A 25,593-nucleotide genomic window follows, 5' to 3' on the forward strand; every position below is an offset into this window, starting at 1 on the left:
GAGACCATTTTTTGGCCACTTTATGGTTTGGTTGATGTTCTGAATAGATAAGGCTTCCAAAAGCCATCAATTAGTTAAGGCAGAATTACTATAGCTGTCTTTACGTTTTATTCAAAAGCCTGCATCTAACATTGGGAGGGGTTCCTGATTTAGGAAGTGGAATATTTTTCTCTGGAGGTCTTTAAAAAACATGGTAAGTATTCAATTAACAGTATAGAGCTGTTTGTGGAAAGCAGAAGAATGAAGAGCATTCATGTTTCTAGTTTTTCACCAGACATTCATAGAGCTAAGTATGTGCTGTATGTTGTGGAAAGAGTGAGAGGTTGACCTGTAAAGAGATAAATTGCCATGGAGCAGAGAATGGTTCTATAGATGTGAGGCCAGTGGCTGAGCGATTACACAGTGGGGAATTGAATCATCATTTACAACCGGGCGTTTCTTTGAGTGGGCAGCCATCTTTGGGGTGTGACTTTGGGAGTGCTTGTGTGATCTCTAATTTATATCCCCCTCCCCGTTTGAACATGGTGCCTACTCTTCAATATTAAGAGCCTTCCTTTGGATTGCAATAATATATCTTGAGAAGGCCTTACAAAAATGCAGATCTGCTGTCTGGATAGGATAACCCATAAGATGTTATCATGGATTTATTATTATTTATCAGGTTCATTACCTGGTGATTTAGGATGATTTTAATATGAAAGAAAGAGAATGTGTTTTGAATTGGTAGAAAGATAGAATGAACTGTAGGCAAAGGTGAGGGGGTTCGGCCTTAGAGAAACTGAGCATTGGTCTGTGAGAAAGTCAGAGCCTTTGTCCTCAAACGTGTCAGCTCTTCTCTTTCTTCTCCCCATCATCCTTCTTGTTCTTTTAGAACACTTAACATGTAGCTAAGACTGAACACTTAAATATAGTGCAACACGGGCTGTGACAGCAAGAAAAAGATGCTCCATGAAAGATAGTGGGAAGTGTGAGACTTCAAACAACTCTTCACTGCAACAAATGTGAGTGTATTTTGGCATATAACGTGTTAAGCTGTGTATCATGAGGTTGCTCAGGAAGTTGCCGGGCTAACGTGGTTAAATATGTGTAAGGAAGGAGAAGGAAAGAAACCTTAATCCAACGTAACCAGCACGATGTGAGTGGCAGATTGGCTAAAGCCCCCTCACCAGTGCTTCTCACTCTTGGCTGGAACCCCCTGGAGAGCGACACAAGATACTGATACCTGGGTCCCACCCACGGAGCACAGCGGCCCTAGACTGGGTCTGCTGGTTGTTCCCTTGGGGTGAGGCAGCTTCTGTTTGTGAAGGGGCTGGAGAAAGAGGATTGTCAGAAGTGTTCTGTGCTCTATGAATTGAATCTCCATTAGTAAAGATTTACATTGCTTGTAATGATCTTTTGTGTATTGGATTAGTGTACCTTAAAAAAAAAAATCCAGCTTTTTACAGTCATATTGAGATTAAAGTCAATATCCGTGGTTTAGTTTTTCCAGAAAGCCCATGGTCACGTTGATTTCGGATGCACGTAGCAGTAAGTGGCAGCTTGCAGCATGCAGCACGAGCGGTAGCTGGAAGCAAGATCTTAGTTCCCGGACCGGGAGTCCTAACCACTAGACCACAGGGGGCAGTGGCTAGGGCCTGGATCCCTAATTCTTGCCTGCCTTGTCAAGAATGAATTCACGTGAGGAGGCAAAAGGTAAAGAGAAAAGTAAAAAGTTTATTGGAAAAGCAAAGTACATGTGGAAAGATGCACGGGCAAACTCAGAGAGAGAGTCGCGCCTTTGGGAAATACTTAAATTCTTTATAAAAGGGCAGTTTTCCAGGTCTTTGTCTTCCTTCTGGCCAATCATCTTGTTTTGTCCCCCCTGGCTAATTTGTCTCAGGACCCTCCCCTTAGGTGCGCACGCACCTTTCAGCCAAGATAGATCTTGACGTGAAGGCGTCTGGGAGAAGCAAGTCTCGCTGTGGCCTGGCATTGTCCCCTGACTTTTGACCTGCAAGGAGCCTTTCTGCACATGTGTAGTGTCTCCCTTGCCCCAAGGATGGGAAATATATGGCCTCTTGATCCTTTACTCAAACAAGGTCTGGCTTCTCTCTGCTCCTGCCACAACTGTTATCTTAAGGCGTCCACAAGAGACAAAGCCTGGCTTTTTACCCTGTTTCAGTTGTTACGTCCATTTTGGGGTGAAAACAGGAGGCTGACTGTAAATGCCTAACCTGGAGCCCACCTATCTCCTATCTCAGGAAATGTAAACAGGAGGCTAGTTGTGAGTGTCTGGCCTGAAGCCCGCTTTTTCCTGCTTCATGAAATGTAAACAGGAGGCCAGCTGTAAGTGTCTTACCTGGGGCCTGTCTGCCTCCTGCCTCAACATGACAGACTTCTAAATCTATACCATGGAGGTCTGTACCCTGACCTCTGCATCTGGAATGAGTGAGCATCTCCAGATGTGAGTTTCCTTGAGTAGGCACCTGCCTTGGAGTTACTTGGAGTTCCTTCCTGTCCTCAGATGGTACCCAGGGTTTCTGGGTTTAAGAGTAATGCCATTTACTCTTTCTTTGGAAAGAACTGAATTATTTTTCTGAGACAAGAGGAGCAGAACTCGGGTGTAGACCTCCTTTTTCCACATTAGACAGGACACACTGATGCCAAAGTTTAAATTAGAGGCGATCCCTGCCTCTCCCCACCTCAGGAGAATGAGTGCTTAAGGGATGTTAGGTCTGCAGAGCAGGATGCCTTCCAAGTCCAAGAAATCATTTCTTCATAGATCTTTCCATTTGAGCTGTTGGTTACTTGCAGATTAGCAGTAGTTGGAGATTTCTAGGGGAGAAAATCTGTCCCCATGCCTGTGGTGAAAAATCTGACAAACTCAGGATTTTAGGTTTTAAATGCATTTATTTCCTGAGTTTTCCATTTATTTATTTTTAACCTGTTATATTGTAGGTATTTTTGTTAGAAGCCATAAATCCTCTTTTTAGCCTGGGGTAGGTTATAAGTAGGTTAAATACATAAAAGTGAATAGACTTCCTTCCTGCTGCCCACTTCCAACCGTGCTCGCAGATATGTTCTGAGGACACCTGTCTTGAACCAAAAATCAAAAAGATAGCTGGCCAAGGCTAAACAAGACCAGGTTCTGGCCTAAAAAGAATGTAATGTATTCTGGGTTTTTTTCTTTCATTTTGGTGTTCATGACACTTCTGATGAGCAATTATGTATAATGGCTACAGTCAAACTTTTATATTCCTTCAGCATAGGAAATGTTAAGTCATTTGGAAGGAGGAAAGGATTGATGGCATGGATGACTTTGTGGGTTGTGTTAAATTTTCTTTTTAGGACTGACAGTTAATGATTTTTCACAGCTATATGTAGGACTTTTGCACCAAGAATTTCAGGCAGACTGGAATTGAGGCTTTGAAATTCATTAATTCCAAGAGTGGTAGAACTCAGATCATTAACGCACACACACACGCACACACACACACACACACAGAGTTCCCTTTGCCCAAGTCAGCTGTGGGACACTGCAAATTCCCTTATTCTCCTCCAAAGATTTCTTTTGAGAAAACTAGTGAGGAGTCAACTCTAAGTCTCAAACGCTAATGAGGGAAACTAGTAGAACAGAGTTAGTGGAGAGCACAGTGGCAGCCACAGCCCCATCTGCAGCTAACTCCCCTATTCATAAACCTTCCCTGGGGATGTTCCTGTGTGGAGGAAGGGAAATCAGTCTTCGTTGTTAAAACATTGATCTTTGTGCCGCTGGGTCTCTCCAGTACTTTAGTAGTAGGTTCTGTGTGATCTCAAAGAACTGCCAACCTCTCAAACTGGCCTCAGGAAGCCAGAGCTATTTTTGAAATTCAGAGGATTGGTGGTGCGAATTAAAAATACACCACAGCAGAAGTGAAGGAGAGATTGAATATAAAATCAAGGAATCAGAGATTTTCATCAGGTAACTCAGGGATTCAACAGTTCATGGGTAGGAAGCATTTCTTATAAGTGTATTTGTTTCTTTTATACACCCCTGATATATTCAAGGACCTCCAGGGTCTGTCTGGGGTCTGTCTTCCCTCCTCGTTTCTCTCGACTGCTTTGTCCAAGACCTCTGCCTTCAGCGGGCTGTAATCACTGTCACCAGAACATGCATCAGACATTTCCGGACCTGGCATTTTTTTTCTACCATTATTCTTTTTTCCTGGGATGGTCTTCTCCATTTTCTGTCTGTCTGCCCCCACCCCCCGCCCTGGCTCTCGCTGAAGCCTTTCCTGGCAACCCTAACTCCCACTCAGTCCTCCCCCGTGAAACTCCCCCAGCCGTTCTCGGCAGTAGGGCTCATTTCCACTCCACCATCTCATTTTGCTTAGGACTTTTTTGGAAGTGCACAATATCTAGTACTCAGCGTTGAGTACTGTTGATTGATTAAAAGGGGGTTCTCTTCCAGCTGGTAGCCATGCTGGACCTGAAGGGGATGGGACGGGAAGGGGCATGTTAAATGGAGTTACTTGGATTTGTGGAAAAAATGGTAACTGATCAGGTGCTGAGGGTTCCCCATAATGCTTATAACTGAGATTAAACTTAAATATCACATGACAGGTAGGACTTCATGTGATCTTAACTTTCTCTGGTTCTCTCTACTTACTTCAAAATAGTTTTTACATCTACAAAGCCTTTAGTAATGAACTAATTATAGCATGCCTTCAGGTCATCGGCCATAGATAACATTTTGAGCCTAGGTTTTTTTCTGGAACATAATCTAATGTTTTATTTTATTTTTTCCAGCTGTATTGATTAACACAACATTGTGCGCAACGTGTTTATCTGATACGCTTATATACTGCAAAATGATTACCATCATAGCATTAGCTAACACCTGCACTGTGTCGAGTAACTACCTTTTCTTTTTTGTGGGCAGCAATCTAACATTTTAGAATGGGTTTTTAGAATGAGCTTGGAGTGATTCTACACCGTTTAATGAGCAGACCTTGAAAATGCTGGGCCAGCTACCTTCATTACCTTCGAATCTGAATCAGATGAGAATCAAATGATTGCATTCTCGTAGTGATCAATCATTTTAAAAACTTCCAAATAGCTAATTAGGTGCCTTAATAGCGATTAGGCCTTTGATAGCTTCTACCGAAGAATAAAAGCAGCCATAGCATCATCTACATGGAAGTGAGAAATTTATTAAACCTGATTCGCTTTGCCACTGGATCATTGCTTCTCTGAGTCAAAGAACTGAGTTGTCTTTTTGTATCTCACTTCTGGCTGGAAGAAACTTATAATATAGTATTTTAAATGTTTTAGGGTTCTGGTTTGAACAAAATTTCTCTCTTTTCATGTCTTTAAGGCCCTTTAAAAGGCCCTGGATCGTAGGTTCTTGTATCAAAGGTTTAAAAAAAAAGTAAATTTGAACTTGTTGATTTAGGAAGAGCCTTCTGGAACTAAAGCCAAATATCTCAGCTTCACATCATTCATCTTTATTTCTGTTAATGATCTGTGTGAGATAATAGACGTAATGCTTTCCAGAAGTTGAAGCCCTTATCTGTATTTTCATGATTAAACTATATTGAATTAGAGAATTGGAAAAAAAATCACATTTCATTCATTAGGAATAAATTTCTTATGTGAAAATTCAGCACTCACTTTTCCTTTGGAGAGCTAGAAAAGGATTCTTGGAACTAAGCCAGAAAATAATCTCTTCATCAGCTACAGTTAATATAAACATTAATAAGGCACATTATATCTGAGGAGAGTACTTCGAACTAATTTCTTTGTAATCACAATGCACTCATAGGCTCAGCTGGGGAATTAGTAACATATGAAAACATCTAGTAGGCTCTTCTGGGAATTAAACAAGAAATACAGAGAGGACTGCAAAAAAATTTCAGAAATGAAGAAACTGAGTATAAGTTGTCCTCTTTGAAAAATACAGAGGAAAGGAAACAAAGATGATGTTAAAAAGCTTCCAAGGCTTCCCTGGTGGTGCAGTGGTTGAGTCCACCTGCCGATGCAGGGGACAGGGGTTTGTGCCACGGTCCGGGAAGACCCCATATGCCGCGGAGCGGGTGGGCCCGTGAGCCATGGCCGCTGAGCCTGCGCGTCCGGAGCCTGTGCTCCGCAATGGGAGAGGCCACAACAGTGAGAGGCCTGCGTACCCACAAAAAAAAAAAAAAAGCTTCCAATTATGTTAAAACAAAATTGAGAAAGTAGTGAAAACAGTGTCCTTATCTCTTGATTTGAAGTTACATGATGCTAAAGTGAATTAATCAAATGTTATAGGTCTGCTGGGTTAAGAATCTGGAATATTTGTAGTCTCCGCAGTTTGATTTGTCTTCCTTAATTTGGATCAGAGAAAGAATGCACTTAACTTTTGCATTTCAGAAAATAGAGCAATTCAGTAATTTCCCGCTCTCTACTGAGATCATAAAAAGAAGATGCTAAATCCTCAAAGCTTAGCTTAGTGATCAGGTGAGGTTGAAGTCAGCCAGTTCATTTCATTTCAGCATTTGAGAATTAACGACCACGGAGTTCTGATTTTCCAACTAAGAACTTTTCTGATTTTCTGTTGGACAGAAAGATTTTTCCACAGAATCTGGCACAAAATATAGATATGTGTCCAACAAAGAATGCCCAGTTTCAATTCATGTGAAGAATCTTTAAAATAAACTTTACAAACATCCAGATTATCAAGACCCAGGGAAAGAATTTAAAACAGAGGACTGTTTACAGCTGAGGGAATTGTGATTTATGCTTTCCACCTCTAAGTTTTCCTGCAGGGCTGAAATCTTTCTGAAATAATGGGATTTGAATTTCAAGCTGCTCCTCTTGAAAGAGGACAGCAACTGTTTGGAACAGGATGGCTTTGATGAATCCTTGGGGATAAATGCTCCAAGTAATGTCGGCAGCTTCCAACAGCATAAGGTTTGATATGAAGTCAGCCACAGGCACCAGGGTAACTACCACCTTGTTTATCACAAGCTTGATAAAGTATTGCACATCCTGCAGGACCACGGCCTTGGGCTTCTGAGCCCTGCCATGTGGGAAGCAGGTGGGTGATGGAGGCCATGCACACAGAGCTAAAGTGAAGAGCTGTTGCTAGGTAGGCCTTACTATTCAGGGCTGAGCCACAGAAACCACAGATAGTTCTAAAAACAACTCATTTACTTAATCCACTAATGAAAAGGAGGTAGGGGAAAACCATGGAAAAAATCATGATGCGGGGGAAGTTTGTTGTGTTCTATTTTCTTCCTCCTTCTCCCTGGTCATCATCCTTATAATCCTCGCTTTCCACCCTTCCTTTCAGCACTGGTAGTGGCCACCCAGGACTACCCTGGGATCCAAAGAGGCTTCAGTCTTCTCTTAATCCCTTTCACTATATCAGAACACTCTTTCTTTAAGAACATGGTTTAAAGACTTTGAGGGACCATCAATAATTCATAGTTGTTAAAAGATATATTTTTATTTTTATTTATTTATTTTAAAATAAATTTATTATTTATTTATTTTATTTTTGGCTGTGTTGGGTCTTTGTTGCTTTGCGTGGGCTTTCTTTAGTTGCAGCAAGCGGGGGCTACTCTTTGTTGCGGTGTGCAGGCTTCTCATTGTGGTGGCTTCTCTTGTTGGGGAGCACAGGCTGTAGGCGCACGGACTCAGTAGCTGTGGCTTGCGGGCTCTAGAGCGCAGGCTCAGTAGTTGTGGTGCATGGGCTTAGCTGCTCCACGGCATATGGGATCTTCCCAGACCAGGGCTCAAATCCATGTCCCCTGCATTGGCAGGCGGATTCTGAACCACTGCGCCACCAGGGAAGCCCCCAAAAATATATTTTTAAAGAAGATATAATTATGATTCTTGATATAAAATGAACATGTGTCAAAGATTTTTAAAAGCTTATTAATTAATAAAGGAACCAGGCGGATGCCACAACTTGTTCAAAGGAAAGATCAAAGAATCACAAATTTACGTGGAGTCAAGGACTGTTTCAAATTTTGCTCCAACTAAACCATAAAATTTGCAAATCACTTGTGTATTGTCAAATAAACTCAAACTTTTAAACAACAACAACAAAAAAATTTACAAATGGATGCATGACAGACTTTTTCCGAGGTATGAGGGCTGTTTCTCCACTGGACAATTAATTTTCTCGTCTAGAGAAGAATTATTTGTATGGCTATCAGTTATCTGCAATTTAAAGAGTTGTGAAAGAGTCCAAAGGTGATTCAGAGCCCTAAAGGGAATCAGATAATTCTCAGGGGCTCCAACACTCTATTAAAAGAATATTCAGTAATGTCTTCCTTATCTCAAAGAATACCTTGTAGACTTAATTTGTTTGGAAGCATTTTATTGTAAAAGAATACATGTTAACTGAAAGAACTGAATGGTAGACTTTGGATAAATGGGGATGTATCTGTCAGGGAAGGTCAGTTGCTGTAACAAACAATTCCAGTCTCAGTGGCTTAACAGTAGATTTATTACTTCCCCTCTTCACAGTTCCACTGTCACTAGTTACACTTCCACCAAGTGTCTCCACTATCTTCTTGGGCCTATGTGACCTCAGTGGATCCTCTGCATCCAGCCAGGAGGCAGGAAAAAGAGGAAACTTAGGGAAGCCTGCTTGTAATTCCTCAGCCTGGAATGGACTCATTTTCCTTCCACTCAGATTCTATTGGTGAAAACTAGTCATGTGACCCCACGCGGATGAAGGTGGGGCAGATGGTGGTGGTGGTGGTCATGGTGGTTATTGCAACTTAGCTGAATCAAAACCAGCTTGGTGACCACTTGCATTTTCAGGGGTGTGCTTCCAGGGACACTTCCTCTAGGAAGGCAAACCCCAGAGAACTGAGGAAAACTCAGTTTTCTATTTATAAATTATTACTAGATCCTTAGTGATGAACAGAACACAGTGTCAGCTCTCCAGGAGCATATGAGTCATGGGGACGAAACTCTATAATGTGAGGCAGGAAGTGACATATGCTGTGGAAAAAAATGCTCTGAAAGTACATAAGGGTGAAATAGTAATTTTATTTATTTATTTATTTATTTATTTATTTAGGCTTCTTTGGGTTTTCATTGCTGGGTGTGGACTTCCTCTAGTTGTGACGAGTGGGGGCTACTCTTCGTTGTGGTGCGCGGACTTCTTATTGCGGTGGCTTCTCTTGTTGCGGCGCATGGGCTCTAGGCGTGTGGCCTTCAGTAGTTGTGGCTCGCAGGCTCAGTAGTTGTGGCTCATGGGGGTCTAGAGCGCAGGCTCAGTAGTTGTGACACATGGGCTTAGTTGCTCCGTGGGATCTGGGATCTTCCCGGACCAGGGCTCAAACCCATGTCCCCTGCTTTGGCAGGCGGATTCTTAACCACTGCACCACCAGGGAAGTCCTGAAATAGTAGTTTCAACCAAGGGGAACCATGGAAAGTATTAGAGACAACATGCAGGGCGACAGTTGAAAGCCTAGAATTTGGAGTCACGACATCCTGAATTCAAGTCTTCTCTTTGCTGCCATTGACTCTGGACAAATCTTTTACTTCTCTGAGCCTTGGTTTTCCTAACTCTGAAAAAGGGCATCATAACTGTTAGCTCATAGGGTTATTGTAACTTTACATGTGTAGGTATATACATGCAAAGTGAAGCAGAAGGTCATTTATATGAGATTTTGAAGGTTAGGTCGACTTCAACAGGCAGAGAAGGCAAGGGACCTGGTAAGAAAGACTCCTGGGTTCTGTCCTTTCCTCCGTATTTTCTCAAGGAGCTTGTATACATTGGGAGTTCCCAGTAAGACTATAGGTAAGGAGAGGGAATCCACTGCCCAGCACAAATTGGAAGACCTAGATGCTCTTGAGAGTGCAATAGTTGAATTATTTAAAAATCTGACAAGGATTTCTAGTGGCTTTTGCTGATTCATTCTTTTTTTTTTTCCAGCATGACCCAGTGGTTGTCCACCCAACACTCCATTAACCATTCGGTTTAAAGAGTGTAGTGTGAGGAGATTTAAAGTGATTGCCTGTCTTAGAGACAACACAAATAATTGATCAGAGTTTTTCACTTTTCAGATATTACTTCTTCAAGCTGTAGGTAAGGTTTCTGTGTCTTTCCTATATTTTTGCCTTTAAGGGTTATTTTTCCCCAGGTTAATTATATATTTTAATTTTTGGAACAGGTAGGATAATTATGGAATTCTGTTAGGAAAGAAAAACTCACAACATGACTATTTTCAGGACATTTAGTATAAAGGCAGTAGCATTAAGATGTGAACTTGGAAATTGTGAGTCTTTTGTACGACTTAGTAGCCTCATGCAATTTTATATCCAACTTCTCTGTGTCCTGAATGTCTTAACAATCATTTTATACAGCTGAGTGTAATCCTTAGGAAAAAGCAGGTGCGGTGCTTCTTGACTGTTAACGTGCATCCAGATCACCTGGGGATCCTGATAAAATGTGGGTTCTGATTCAGTAGGTCTGAGGAGGGGTCTCAGATGCTGCATTGCTTCCAGGAGATGTCTATGCTGCTGGTCTGTGGATCACACTGTGAGGGGCAAGGGGCCAATGGGCATACTTTTTATATGGGAAGTTGAGGAAGCCTTACTTGGGAGATTAAGAGGTCTAGAGGTCTTTTTAAAAAGGAGTTAGAATTTTATAGTGTCTGCTTTTATTAAAGCTGCAGTTGGTTGGTCCTCTCTGTCCTCCATTAAGGACAGAATTTTCTAGATCCTTAGACTAGTTAGTTTTGGCTGTGCTTTAAAGTGTTTACTTATTTAATTTATTATTATTATTTTTTTACTCTTAATGATAGCGACAAGGGCATTTCATCTGTCTCTGCCTTAGTATCCTCAAAAGTAAAACCACCTGGCTGTTACCTACTGCAGAGGAGGAATGAGGATGGACTCTGCCATTCTTGGCTAGTGTGTATAATCTTACTGACAGGTCTTCTTACTGTGAATCCAGCTACTCAGATCATTTCCATGGTTATTATCTGTGCTTATAAGAAGTTTGGAATTTTAGAACTTCCCTGTGGCTCGTAAGAGCAAAGTGCCAAGGAAGCCACTCCCCAGCTCCCTTCAGGTAAGGATCACAGGCTGAATCCTAAAGAAGAGCCACGTGAATGTGCCATTTATCACGGGAGAGTCCCAGTCAGAGCAGATTAGAACAGGGCAAATCCAGCCCTGCTCTTGGGAGAAAAAACATCAAAGTACATACTTCTTCAAATTTTTTACATAGCATTTTTAGGGGCACATAAATGTAGAGTAAAATTACCACCAGTTGTTGCTGGGTGCTTGCTCTGTACTCATATTGCAAAGCGTTTGATTTACTTTGCATCATTTAGCTCTCATAGGTAGATATCATTGTTCCCTGTTCACACTTAGGGGAACATCTGGGTGTCCCACAGGTCAGAATGGCTCCCAAATTTCCATGGTCTCAAAATGGCTGTGACATTTCCAGGTATCACATCCTGATGTGATAATGGCCAGCAGAAAAGAGGGATCATCTCTTCCTTACTATCTTTTAAAAGAAGGAAGACTCCTAAAAGCTGCTCAAAGGTCTTCCTTCATCTCTCATTGTCTGTAGTTATATCATGTGCTCATGTCTAAACCAATCACTAGCAAAAGAAATAGAACTACAGTGGTCCCATTGCATTAATCTAGGGGTCAAGAGAGTATACATCAAATTCATCCTGATGCCTGTTCTTTAAATAAAGTTTTATTAGAACACAGCCCCACCCATTTTTTTTACCTATGGCCTATGGTTGCTTTCACCCTACCACAGGGGTCCCCAACCCCCGGGCCGCAGACCGGTACCAGTCCGGCCTGTTAGGAACCGGGCCACACAGCAGGAGGTGAGTGGAGGGTGAGCGAGTGAAGCTTCATTTGCTGCTCCCCATTGCTGACATTACTGCCGGAACCATCCCCTGCTCTCCCCACCCCCATCCATGGAAAAATCATCTTCCACGAAACCGATCCCTGGTGCCTAAAAGGTTGGGGACTGCTGCCCTACAACATCAGAGTGGAGTAGTTGCAACAGAGACCTTATGGCGCTGCAAAGCCAAAAATATTTACTGTCTGGTGCTTTATAGAAAAGGTTTGCTTACTATTGGCTTAGATGAGTCAGAATCCACATCCTGCACCAAAGAGGGGATATTTGGATAGAATTGTGGTTCTATCAACAAAGGAGTGAGTGGCTGTTGGCTAGGCCACGAGCAGTGACTGCTACAGAAGGGCATCTTTCTTCCAATGAAGCAGATGTGCTTTGAAGGACATTTGTGTAGGAAGGTAGCTGTAACCTCAGTGACAGTACAGCCTCCTAGGTTGAGGCTAGGTATAGAGTATTAAATGGGAATAAAAATAGAAAGAAGCAGAAGTGATGTCTCCTAGGTCTTGGCGTGTGGAAGATGTGAACAATCCTTCCAAAATTCAGACCACTGGGAATTCCCTGGTGGTCCAGTGATTAGAACTCAGTGCTCTCACTGCTATGGGCCTGGGTTTGATCCCTGGTCGGGGAACTAAGATCCCACAAGTCAGCAGTGTGGCAAAAAAAAAATTCAGACCACTAAACAAGTGCCAGGTCCCATGTAGTTCCCAGTGGTCACATGAAGTTGTGACAGGGAGCAGAGCAGCTCCTAAGCTTTTGTCTTGCCCTGGTGACGGTTTTAAAGTCTGAAGATGAAGGAGACAAGAGGAACTGCAAATCCAAACAAGGCAGAACTGCTAGCTGAAATGTAAGAGGCAATGTCCATTTCATCTTAAGGTAGGAGGGATTGCTGGGCTTATTTAACCGTACTCTGGACTTCAGCAAAGCAAATATCAGGAAGCTAAGAAAGTAGTCTTATCTCTGTTCATTAACTCTAAATGGCACACAACTCAAGACTGGTATGATTGGTACTAGTTCCTAAAAATTTCTGTTAACTAAAATGATAGTACAACTAAAAATGAACCTGATGAAGAAGAAAAGGGTGGAATTTTAAAGACCAATGTGGTTTCAAGAGGAATTTGGATTTCAGAAGATGTGTGTGTGTGAGCAGTGGAGTCATAAAGAGGAGATATGGAGATATGTATATGTATAGCTGATTCACTTTGTTATACAGCAGAAACTAACACACCATTGTAAAGCAATTATACTCCAATAAAGGTGTTAAAAAAAAAGAAAAATGTGGATTCAAACCCTGGTTGTATCACTTACTAACTTGGCGAACTTGAGAGCATTATTTGACCTCTCTCAGCCTCAGTTTCTCCATTTGTAAGTTAGGATATAATTTTTACCCATACAGAGTATTCTTGGAGGCCAGTGTATCCACTCTTGCTCTTGACCTCATTTTTTTCACTTTGAGACATTGTTGCATCAGTTGTCACTCTTGAAAATCTTTGGATCTTACTTATCCTTATAGAGAACAAAACCTTTTATAACTAATGTGTCATTAATGGCTAAGAGTGGGTTAGCTCAGGGGCCATTAGGTTGTTTCCTTCAGCCTCCCCACCCCCTGCTCTGTGTGCCTACCAGATACACACTACCACGCACTCTGTGGGGCCCTCATGGGGCTTAAGAATGGTCTGGGGCATTGGCCATGGTGTGGAGAGCTCACAGGGTATTCAGAGGGGACTAAGCAAGGTTACGGCATGGACAGACATCACTGCTGCTGGCCAGTCAGGCTGAGGCCTTGATGCAGACAAAACAAAGTCCTGGTAGGTGGCCCTGACAGGAGGATCCAGCGGCTCAAGCCTGGGTTCAGCAGTGTGTTCTTGGCAGGGCAGTTGGTCTGCAGGCAGGCAGCAGTCGCTCTCACGTGACTCCTGGGCACTCAGGTGATGCTCTTTCAAGTTCCCCTTTCCCAAGTCTCCTCTTATCAGGTGGTGGCTCTCTTGCTCTCTTGGTCAGCTTCCCTAGGACCAACTTTCAATCCTACTGGGTTGCATATTTTTTCTTTTTGTTTTTAATCCAAGTAACATTGGTTTATAACATTACATAAGTTGCATGTGTACAACATTGTATTTATACTTCTGTACACCCTACAGCATGCTCACCACCAGAAATTTAGTTTCCATTCATCATCATACAGTTCATCCTCTTTACCCACTTTGCCTTCCCCCCAACTCCTTCCCCTCTGGTAACCCCTACTCTGTTCTCTATATCTACTTGTTTGTTTTTATTTAGTTTGTTCATTTATTTTGTTTGTTTTTTACAAATTTTTTTAAAAAAATTTATTTAGTTAATTTATTTTTGGCTGTGTTGGGTCTTCGTTGCTGTGTGTGGACTTTCTCTAGTTATGGCAAGTGGGGGCTACTCTTCATCGAGGTGTGCAGGCTTCTCATTTCAGTGGCTTCTCTTGTTGAGGAGCACGGGTTTTAGGTGCGTGGGCTTCAGTAGTTGTGGCATGCAGTTTCAGTAGTTGTGGCTCGCAAGCTCTAGAGCACAGGCTCAGTAGCTGTGGAGCATGAACTTAGCTGCTCCGTGGCATGTGGGATCTTCCTGGATGAGGGCTCAAACCTGTGTCCCCTGCATTGGCAGGCAGACTCTTAACCACTGCACCACCAGGGAAGCCCTGTTTGTTTGCTTTTTATATTCCTCATATGAGTGAAATCAAACAGTATTTGTCTTTCTCCATCTGACTTATTTCACTTAGGATAATACCCTCAAGGTCCATCCATGTTGTCAGAAATGGCAAGATTTCATCTTTTTTATGTCTAATATTCCATTGTATATCTATACATCACATGTTTTTTATCCATTCATGTGTTGGTGGACACTTAGGTTGTTTCCATATCTTGGCTATTATAAATAATGCAATATAGATTTCAAATTAGTGTTTTTGTATTCTTTGGATAAATATGCAGAAGTGGGATAGCTGGATCATATGGTAGTTCTATTCTTTTTTTTTTTTTTTTTTTTTGCGGTACGCGGGCCTCTCACTGTTGTGGCCTCTCCTGTTGCGGAGCACAGACTCCGGACGCGCAGGCTCAGCGGCCATGGCTCACGGGCCCAGCCGCTCCGCGGCATGTGGGATCTTCCCGGACCGGGGCATGAATGCGTGTCCCCTGCATCGGCAGGCGGACTCTCAACCACTGTGCCACCAGGGAAGCCCCTTTAATCCATTTTGAATTTATTTTTGTATATGGCCTGAGAAAATGCTCTAATTTCATTGTTTTACAGAAAACCTGATTTAATCCTCCCAGTAACCCTAAGAGATAGTAATGTTTTCTCCATTTTAACTATGAAGAAATTTAAGATCCAGTTCATACATTCAACAAGTGGCAGAGCCAAGAATTAAACCCACATCTTTATTTGGTTGTGAAAATGCTGCTCTTTTTAAAAATTGAATTATAGTTGATTTACAATATTGTGTTAGTTTCAGGTATACAGCAAAGTGATTCAGATATGTATGTATTTTTCAGATTATTTTCCATTATAGGTTTTTACAAGGTATTGAATATAGTTCCCTGTGTTTTACAGTAAATCCTTTTTGTTTATTTCATATATAGTAGTTTGTAGCTGTTGGTCCTATACTGCTAGCTTATCCCCCCCCTCCTCCCGCAATCCCTTTCCCCTTTGGTAACCATAAGCTTGTCTTCTGTGTCTGAGAGTCTGTTTCTGTTTTGTACATAGATTCATTTGTATTATTTTTTTAGATTCCACATATAAGTGATATCATATAATATTTGTCTTTCTCTGTCTGACTGGCTTTACTTAGTATGATATTCTCTGGGTCCATCCATGTTGCTGCAAATGGCAATATTCCATTCTTTTTAATGGCTGAATAGCATTCCATTGTATATATATATATCCCACCTTCTTGAACCAATCATCTGTTGATGGGCATTTGGGTTGCTTCCATGTCTTGGCTATTATAAATAGTGCAGCTATGAACATTGGGGTGCATGTATCTTTTTGAAATAGAGTTTTTATCTTTTCTGGATACATGCCCAGGAGTGGGATTGCTGGATCATATGGTTGCTCTATGAAAATGCTGCTCTTAATGTATGAACCCAAATCCCTCTCACAGTTTTGGGAGCCCCATGCTGGAGCTAGCACTTACTGAATTGCAAGAGCCAATTGTTAAAGTTTCAGGAATTTTGTAAACCAATTGTTAAATCCAGCCATTATTAAAAATCAAATTATTATTATATAAATTAAACTTACATTTAAATAAATTTAATTTAGTTAATAAGGTAAAATTAAACTTAAATAAATTATATTAAAAATAGAAGTAAACATACTCAAAACTTTTCATTTCCTAATTATTCTACTACATTTTAGTTCTCTCTGTGCTCTTGAGGTTATTTACATCTATTGTGTCTGTATGGTGGAAGTGCTATATAATGGTGGTCTGCTGTGTCTCTTTTCCCAACTCTGCATTCAGTGATGTCATATTGATAACTTAGAATTGGCTATGGTGGGAATAATTATACCATAGAAATGGGCAAATGCTAGAAATCAGGGCTTGATTTACTGTTCTGTTGATTGTCTAGAATTAAAGTGATGGAGAAAAACCTTAATAATGCAGATAAAAAGTGTGTTGTGTCTAATGCCAAAGCTGAGAGTGGCTTCAGTTTAATGAATATAATTTGTATCAGGATGAGGAATAGCTGAACAGTAGATTACACATCAGATTTAATGACAGTAAATGTATTGAGAAAAGAGTTAGTGGGATGGGGTGCAACTCCACTTGTCAAATCATAGATGAGTTGCAACCATAGGTTACTTACAGCTAGAAAAGTTTGGCAGAAACTAATGAAAGGGTGGAACCAGAGAGTTGGCACCACACACAACACCTTTGGTATTTATGCCTTGTGTCTCTTTCGCACCTTAATTCACTGGCAAGCATCCCTCGTACCAAATTGAGCTGTGTGACTGACAGGGTCTTGATGCTCCGGCCGGGTGTCAGGCCTGTGCCTCTGAGGTGGGAGAGCTGAGTTCAGGACACTGGTCCACCAGAGACCTCCCAGCTCCATGTAACATCAAATGGCAAAAGCTCTCCCAGAGATCTCCATCTCAATGCTAAGACCCAGCTCCACTCAACGACCAGCAAGCTACAGTGCTGGACACCCTATGCCAAATAACTAGCAAGACAGGAGCACAACCCCACCCATTAGCAGAGAGGCTGCCTAAAATCATAAGATTACAAACCCCAAAACATACCACTGGACTCGGTCCTGCCCACCAGAAAGACAAGATCCAGCCTCATTCACCAGAACACAGGCACTAGTCCCTTCCACCAGGAAGCCTACAACCCACAGAACCAACCTTAGCCACTGGGGGCAGACACCAAAAACAATGGGAACTACAAACCTGCAGCCTGCGAAAAGGAGACCCCAAACACAGTAAGTTAAGCAAAATGAGAAGACAGAGAAACACACAGCAGATGAAGGAGCAAGGTAAAATCCCACCAGACTAAACAAATGAAGAAGAAATAGGCAGTCTACCTGAAAAAAAATTCAGAGTAATGATAGTAAAGATGATCCAAAATCTTGGAAATAAAATGGAGAAAATACAAGGAACATTTAACAAGGACCTAGAAGAACTAAAGAGCAAACAAAAAATGATGAACAACACAATAAATGAAATTAAAAATTCTCCAAAAGGAATCATTAGCAGAATAACTGAGGCAGAAGAACAGATAAGTGACCTGGAAGATAAAATAATGGAAATAACTACTGCAGAGCAGAATAAAGAAAAAAGAATGGGGACTTCCCTGGTGGTGCAGTGGTTAAGAATCTGCCTGCCAATGCAGGGGACACGGGTTTGATCCCTGGACTGGGAGGATCCCACATGCTGTGGAGTGGCTGAGCCCATGTGCCACAACTACCAAGCCTGTGTGCCTACAGCCTGTGCTCTGCAATGGGAGAGGCCGCCACAATGAGAAGTCCACTCACCATAGAGAAGAGTAGCCCCCACTTGCCTCAACTAGAGAAAGCCCAAGCACAGCAATGAAGACCCAATGCAGCCAAAAATAAATTAATTAATTAAAAAAAAAAGAATGAAAAGAATTGAGGACAGTCTTAGAGACCTCTGGGACAACATTAAACATACCAACATTCAAATTATAGGAGTCCCAGAAGAAGAAGAGAAAAGGAAAGGGACTGAGAAAATATTTGAAGAGATTATAGTTGGAAACTTCCCTAATATGGGAAAAGAAATAGTCAGTCAAGTCCAGGAAGCACATAGAATCCCATACAGGATATATCCAAGGAGAAACATGCCAAGACACATATTAATCAAACTATCAAAAATTAAATACAAAGAAAAAATATTAAAAACAGCAAGGGAAAACAACAAATAACATACAAGGGAATCCCCATAAGCTTATCAGCTGATCTTTCAGCAGAAACTTTGCAAGCCAGAAGGGACTGGCAGGACATATTTAAACTGGTGAAAGGGAAAAACCTACAACCAAGATTACTCTACCCAGCAAGGATCTCATTCAGATTTGACGGAGAAATAAAAACCTTTACAGACAAGCAAAAGTTAAGAGAATTCAGCACCACCAAACCAGCTTTACAACAAACGCTAAAGGAACTTCTCTAGGCAGGAAACACTATAGAATGAAAAGACCTACAATAACAAACCCAAAACAATTAAGAAAATGGTAATAGGAACATACATATTGATAATTATCTTAAATGTAAATAGATTAAATGCTCCAACCAAAAGACATAGACTGGCTGAATGGGTACAAAAACAAGACCCGTATATATGCTGTCTACAAGAGACCCACTTCAGACCTAGGGACACATACAGACGGAAAGTGAGGGGATGGAAAAAGGTACTCCATGCAAATGGAAATCAAAAGAAAGCTGGAGTAGCAATTCTCATATCAGACAAAATAGACTTTAAAATAAAGACTATTACAAGAGACAAAGGACACTACATAATGATCAACGGATCAATCCAAAAAGAAAATATAGCAATTGTAAATATTTATGCACCCAACATAGGAGCACCTCAATATATAAGGCAAATGCTAACAGCCATAAAACGGGAAAGCAACAGTAACACAATCATAGTAGGGGACTTTAACACCCCACTTTCACCAATGGACAGATCATGCAAAATGAAAATAAATAAGGAAGCACAAGCTTTAAATGATACATTACACAAGATGGACTTAATTGATATTTATAGGACATTCCATCCAAAAACAACAGAATACACTTTCTTCTCAAGTACTCACGGAACAAACATTCTCCAGGGTAGATCATATCTTGGGTCACAGATCAAGCCTTGGTAACTTTAAGAAAATTGAAATCATATCAAGTATCTTTTCTGACCACAATGCTATGAGACTAGATATCAATTACAGGAAAAAGTCTGTAAAACATACAAACACATGGAGGCTAAACAATATACTACTTAATAACCAAGAGATCACTGAAGAAATCAAAGAGGAAATCATAATATACCTAGAAACAAATGACAATGAAAACTCGATGACCCAAAACCTATGGGATGCAGCAAAAGCAGTTCTAAGAGGGAAGTTTATAACAATACAGTCCTACCTCAAGAAACAAGAAGCATCTCAAATAAACCACCTAACTTTACACCTATGGCAATTAGAGAAAGAAGAACAAAAAATCCCCAAAGCTAGCAGAAGAAAAGAAATCATAAAGATCAGATCAGAAATAAATGAAAAAGAAATGAAGGAAACAGTAGCAAAGATAAACAAAACTAAAAGCTGGTTCTTTGGGAAGATAAACAAAATTAATAAACCATTAGTCAGACTCATCAAGAAAAAAAGGGAGAAGACTCAAATCAATAGAATTAGAAATGAAAAAGGAGAAGTAACAACTGACACGGCAGAAATACAAAGGATTATGAGAGATTATTACAGGCAACTATATGCCAATAAAGTGGACAACCTGGAAGAAATGGACAAATTCTTAGAAAAACACAACCTTCCGAGACTGAACCAGGAAGAAATAGAAAATATAAACAGACCGATCACAAGCACTGAAATTGAGACTGTGATTAAAAATCTTCCAAGAAACAAAAGCCCAGGACCAGATGGCTTCACAGGCGAATTTTATCAAACATTTAGAGAAGAGCTAACACCTATCCTTCTCAAACTCTTCCAAAATATAGCGGAGGGAGGAACACTCCCAAACTCATTACACGAGGCCACCATCACCCTGATACAAAAACCAGACAAAGATGTCACAATGAAAGAAAACTACAGGCCAATATCACTGATGAACATAGATGCAAAAATCCTCAACAAAATACTAGCAAACAGAATCCAACAGCACATTAAAAGGATCATACACCATGATCAAGTGGGGTTTATCCCAGGAATGCAAGCATTCTTCAATATATGCAAATCAATCAATGTGATAAACCATATTAACCAACTGAAGGAGAAAAACCATATGATCATCTCAGTAGATGCAGAAAAAGCTTTCAACAAAATTCAACACCCATTTATGATAAAAACCTTCCAGAAAGTAGGCATAGAGCGAACTTACCTCAACATAATAAAGGCCATATATGACAAACCCACAGCCAACATCGTTGTCAATGGTGAAAAACTGAAACCATTTTCACTAAGATCAGGAACAAGACAAGGTTGTCCACTGTCACCAATATTATTCAACATAGTTTTGGAAGTTTTAGCCACAGCAATCAGAGAAGAAAAAGAAATAAAAGGAATCCAAATTGGAAAAGAAGAAGTAAAGCTGTCACTGTTTGCAGATTACATGATACATGCATAGAGAATCCTAAAGATGCTACCAGAAAGCTACTAGAGCTAATCAATGAATTTGGCAAAGTAGCAGGAAACAAAATTAATGCACAGAAATCTCTTGCATTCCTATACATTAATGATGAAAAATATGAAAGAGAAGACAAGGAAACATTCCCATTTACCACTGCAACAAAAAGAATAAAATACCTAGGAATAAACCTACCTAAGGAGACAAAAGACCTGTATGCAGAAAACTATAAGACACTGATGAAAGAAATTAAAGATGATACAAACAGATGGAGAGATATACCATGTTCTTGGATTGGAAGAATCAACATTGTGAAAATGACTCTACTACCCAAAGCAATCTACAGATTCAATGCAATCCCTATCAAACTACCAATGACATTTTTCAAAGAACTAGAACAAAAAAAATTCACAATTTGTATGGAAACACAAAAGACCCTGAATAGCCAAAGCAATCTTGAGAAGGAAAAACAGAGCTGGAGGAATCAGGCTCCCAGATTCAAACTAAACTACAAAGCTACAGTAATCAAGACAGTATGGTACTGGCACAAAAACAAGAATACAGATCAATGGAACAGGATAGAAAGCCCAGAGATAAACCCATGCAGATATGGTCACCTTATCTTTGATAAAGGAGGCAAGAATATACAATGGAGAAAAGACAGCCTCTTCAATAGATGGGAAAACTGGACAGCTACATGTAAAAGAATGAAATGAGAACACTCTCTAACACCATACACAAAAATAAATTCAAAATGGATTAAAGACCTAAATGTAAGGCCAGACACGATAAAATTCTTAGAGGAAAACATAGGCAGAACACTCTATGACATAAATCACAGCAAGATCCTTTTTGACCCACCTGCTAGAGAAATGGAAATAAAAACAAAAATAAACAAATGGGACCTAATGAAACTTCAAAGCTTTTGCACAGCAAAGGAAAACATAAAGAAGAGGAAAAGACAAGTTCAGAACGGGAGAAAATATTTACAAATGAAGCAACTGACAAAGGATTAATCTCCAACATTTGCAAGCAGCTCATGCAGCTCAATATCAATAAAACGAGCAACCCAATCCAAAAATGGGCAGAAGACCTAAATAGACATTTGTCCAAAGAAGGTATACAGATTGCCAACAAACACATGAAAGAATGCTCAACATCACTAATCATTAGAGAAATGCAAATCCAAACTACAATGAGATATCACCTCACACCAGTCAGAATGGCCATCATCAAAAAATCTACAAACAATAAATTCTGGAGAGGGTGTGGGGAAAGGGGAACCCTCTTGTACTGTTGGTGGGAATATAAATTGATACAGCCACTATGGAGAACAGTATGGAGGTTCCTCAGAAAACTAAAAATAGAACTACCATACAGCCCAGAAATCCCACTACTGGGCATATACCTGAGAAAACCATAATTCAAAAAGAGTCATGTACCACAATGTTCATTGCAGCTGTATTTACAATACCCAGGACACGGAAGCAACCTAAGTGTCCATCGACAGATGAATGGATAAAAAAGATGTGGCACATATATACAATGGAATATACTCAGCCATAAAAATAAATGAAATTGAGTTATTTGTAATGAGGTGGATGGACCTAGAGGCTGTCATACAGAATGAAGTAAGTCAGAAAGAGAAAAACAAATATCGTATTCTAACACATATATATGGAATCTAAAGAAAAAAATGGTTCTGAAGAACCTAGGGGCAGGACAGGAATAAAGACTTAAACATAGAGAATGGACTTGAGGACACGGGAAGGGGGAATGGTAAGCCGGGACGAAGTGAGAGAGTGACATGGACTTACATATACTACCAAATGTAAAATAGATGAGTAGTGGGAAGCAGCCGCATAGCAAAGGGAGATCAGCTTGGTGCTTTGTGACTCCCTAGAGGGATAGGATAGGGAGGGTGGGAGGGAGGGAGACGCAAGAGGGAGGAGATATGGGGACATATGTATATGTATAGCTGATTCACTTTGTTATATAAAGCAGAAACTAACACACCATTGTAAAGCATTTATACTCCAATAAAGATGTTAAAAAAAAAAAGAATGAAAGCATTCTGTAAGAATCAATTGGCTGTATAAGATTTACAATAAAGAATATTATGCCTCTTATGGCTATTTGTACATTGTGTGCTACACATGCTTTTATATCACACACACACACACACACACACACACACACACACACACACACACACACACACACACACACACACACCTTTTCTCAGGAGAATTGGTTGTTAAGCATTTACCAGTATATCACTGCCATCCCCACCTGTTTGGTCCTCAGTGGAAATGAAGAACATTTGCAACCATGCTACTTATGGAGTTCTTCCACAGCTTTCTCTTCTCTAAGTGGAATAATCTGTGATTCATTGATCTTTCCGTATAGGTTTTATTTTCCAAGTTTCCTCTGAGTGGTCTGGAATCAGGTAGGAACGTTTCTTTACGTGAGGGGTGCAGAACAGGACACATGACAATATTCTAGAGAGGAGACGATCCATGCTGGGTGGGATGGGAGACTGGCCTCGGTGGGGACCGCCGAGGACGGTGCCTGGAAGGAGCATGAGCTGGCAGTTAGGAGACCTGGGTTACTGCCCTGCAGGAGGTTGTCCTTATGAGTTATCCCCTCAGTTATTTCATCGTAAGCAAAAGTTTGAAGTAAGGTCAATTTCAGAGTCCTCTGCAATCTTAAATTCTGCAGTCCTCTTGTTTATCAAGGTATATGAAAGTATAATAGAACCTCCTCAATCATTCGATTTGGAGGTTTAAGAGATAACATTTCCTTAAATTTGTATGGCCCTCTTAGAGTTTACTAAACGTTTGAACACACTTTGTCCTAACAATGATATAAACAGAGAATCATTAATATCCCCACTTTACTGCTGAGAAAACTGAGGCTCAGGGTAGTTCATAACTTGTTCCAAGTGCAGAGCTAGTTGGCAGAGAAGCTAGATCTGGGGTTTCCAGGTCACTTTCTCCCTCTCCAATGTCCTTTACCTTTGATCTGCTGAAACAGAAAATCCCACATAGTATTCGTCACATTATCTTATGTCTTCTAAGCACAAGTTGAAGAAAAAAGTCTGTTTAAAGGTAGATTGCAGCTTTAGAAAGATGATTTTTTTTCTGGTTAAGTCAATAAGTTCATCCTTTCTGAGATCAAGCAAGGAGGCTAAGAGGAAGCAATGGTAGATTGCTTGCTAGGATAATACTTGCTTTAGAGCTCAAAGGCATTGAGCATGGATGTGCACACACCAGAGTGAGCATCAGAGGACAGAATGACCTGATGAGGAGACAGCAGCTTGGGGTGGGTGGTGTTTGACTTTTTACTTTATTTTAGACAACATAGTCCTGTGTAAGATTTGGAATTTTGTAAGCATATGAGTGTATAACTTGGGATATGTTTGGCTGTAATCACAAGCAATGCTGTCTCTAGTATTTTTTTTTCTTCTTTATATAGCATAAGCAGCAGATTGGATTTAGTGATGAGCTAACACAGAGTGACTTCCTTTTTTTAAAAAAAATATTTATTTATTTATTTATTTTGACTGCTCCGGGTCTTAGTTGTGGCACGTGGGATCTTAGTTGTGGCATGCGGACTCTTAGTTGCAGCATGAGAACTCTTAGTTGCGGCATGCATACGAGATCTAGTTCCCCGACCAGGGATCAAACCCAGGCCCCCTGCATTGGGAGCATGGAATCTTACCCACTGGACCACCAGGGAAGTCCCCAGAGTGACTTCTTAAGTGAACAAGAGGCACTAGAAAAATAACAGGGTTATATTAGTTTTGCAAAATGGCATAAAGATGTTTCCTTTTACTATTCTAGGTTTCCTGATTTTTTTCCTCACCATTCATTTAGTTTGGACTTGCCACATTTTTATGGGGCAAATTCTCAAAAGGGTGGGAATTTCTTGAAGACAAATATAGACATAGAGGTAGTTTTCAGATACAGAGGAGGTACGCTAGCGGTTTGTTTCCTCTAGGGAGGCATTTGTGTGACAGTCGTCCCCCTCCTCATTCGGCAAGGCTGCATTGAGGGGCGTTGTAGCCAGGAGCCGTTATTGAGGGCTCTATCCCTGGTTTGCTGTGGGATATGTGAATGAAATATGCACTCAAGTCTTCTGTCTGTAAAATGGAGATAACATTCTGTAAGAATCATTATGCAGGACGACAGGGTGACACCTGAGTGAATGCCCTGGGGTCTAGTCTCAGGCACCACCTGAGACCAGCATGTGAAAAGATGGCTCTTCCTCTGACTTGTCAGTAGATGTCACTGCAGTCAACTAAAGCTCCAGGAAAGTGCTGGCCAAAAGGATTGTATTAGAGGAAAAAGGAAAGGAGTACTAGTAGCTTTTAAAATTTACTGAGCATGTAGCTTTCTTCTCCACCTCGAACTCAAATCCTTTACAATATATTACTGTTTATTATTTTTAGTAACATGTGTCCAGCTATGGGCAAATCTTTTCAGAAAAAAAGTTGATTCAGCAAACCATTCCATTCCATGTTTCTTTCGTTTACCAATTCATTCATTCAAGAAATACTAGGTGCCTATGGTGTTTGAGGTACTTGCCAGGGTCTGGACTTACCATGAGGAACAGTACAGACAGTCTGGCTTCCTGTCGGGTGGGAAAGACAGGCAATTAAAGAGGCAATACCAAAAAAAAAAAAAAAAAAAGATTAGTGTTATCACAGGGCAACTACTAGATGAAAAGAACTAGACGACAAGAGGACCTGAGTGGAGGGGTCAGGATGGTCTCTGAGATAAAATGGTGTTTCAGAAGGTGCCCATATTATACATCAAGGTGTAAATTAGAAAGCCAGCACCTGGATTTCTTCACTCTAAGATTCTCACGGGTTCTTGTGGTTCATTTTATCTCCTTTGTTATCAGTACCATCTGAAATACATA

General features: G+C 40.7%; 1 protein-coding gene across 3 annotated transcripts in view; it reads left to right on the forward strand.

Annotated features, from left to right (window-relative positions):
• Positions 1–25,593, forward strand: part of ARMH4 (armadillo like helical domain containing 4) — a 136,669-nt gene that overhangs the window by 54,213 nt on the left and 56,863 nt on the right. The window lies entirely within an intron of this gene.

Source organism: Pseudorca crassidens, chromosome 1 (assembly GCF_039906515.1).
Source record: "Pseudorca crassidens isolate mPseCra1 chromosome 1, mPseCra1.hap1, whole genome shotgun sequence".
In the NCBI taxonomy this organism is placed as follows: Eukaryota; Metazoa; Chordata; class Mammalia; order Artiodactyla; family Delphinidae; genus Pseudorca; species Pseudorca crassidens.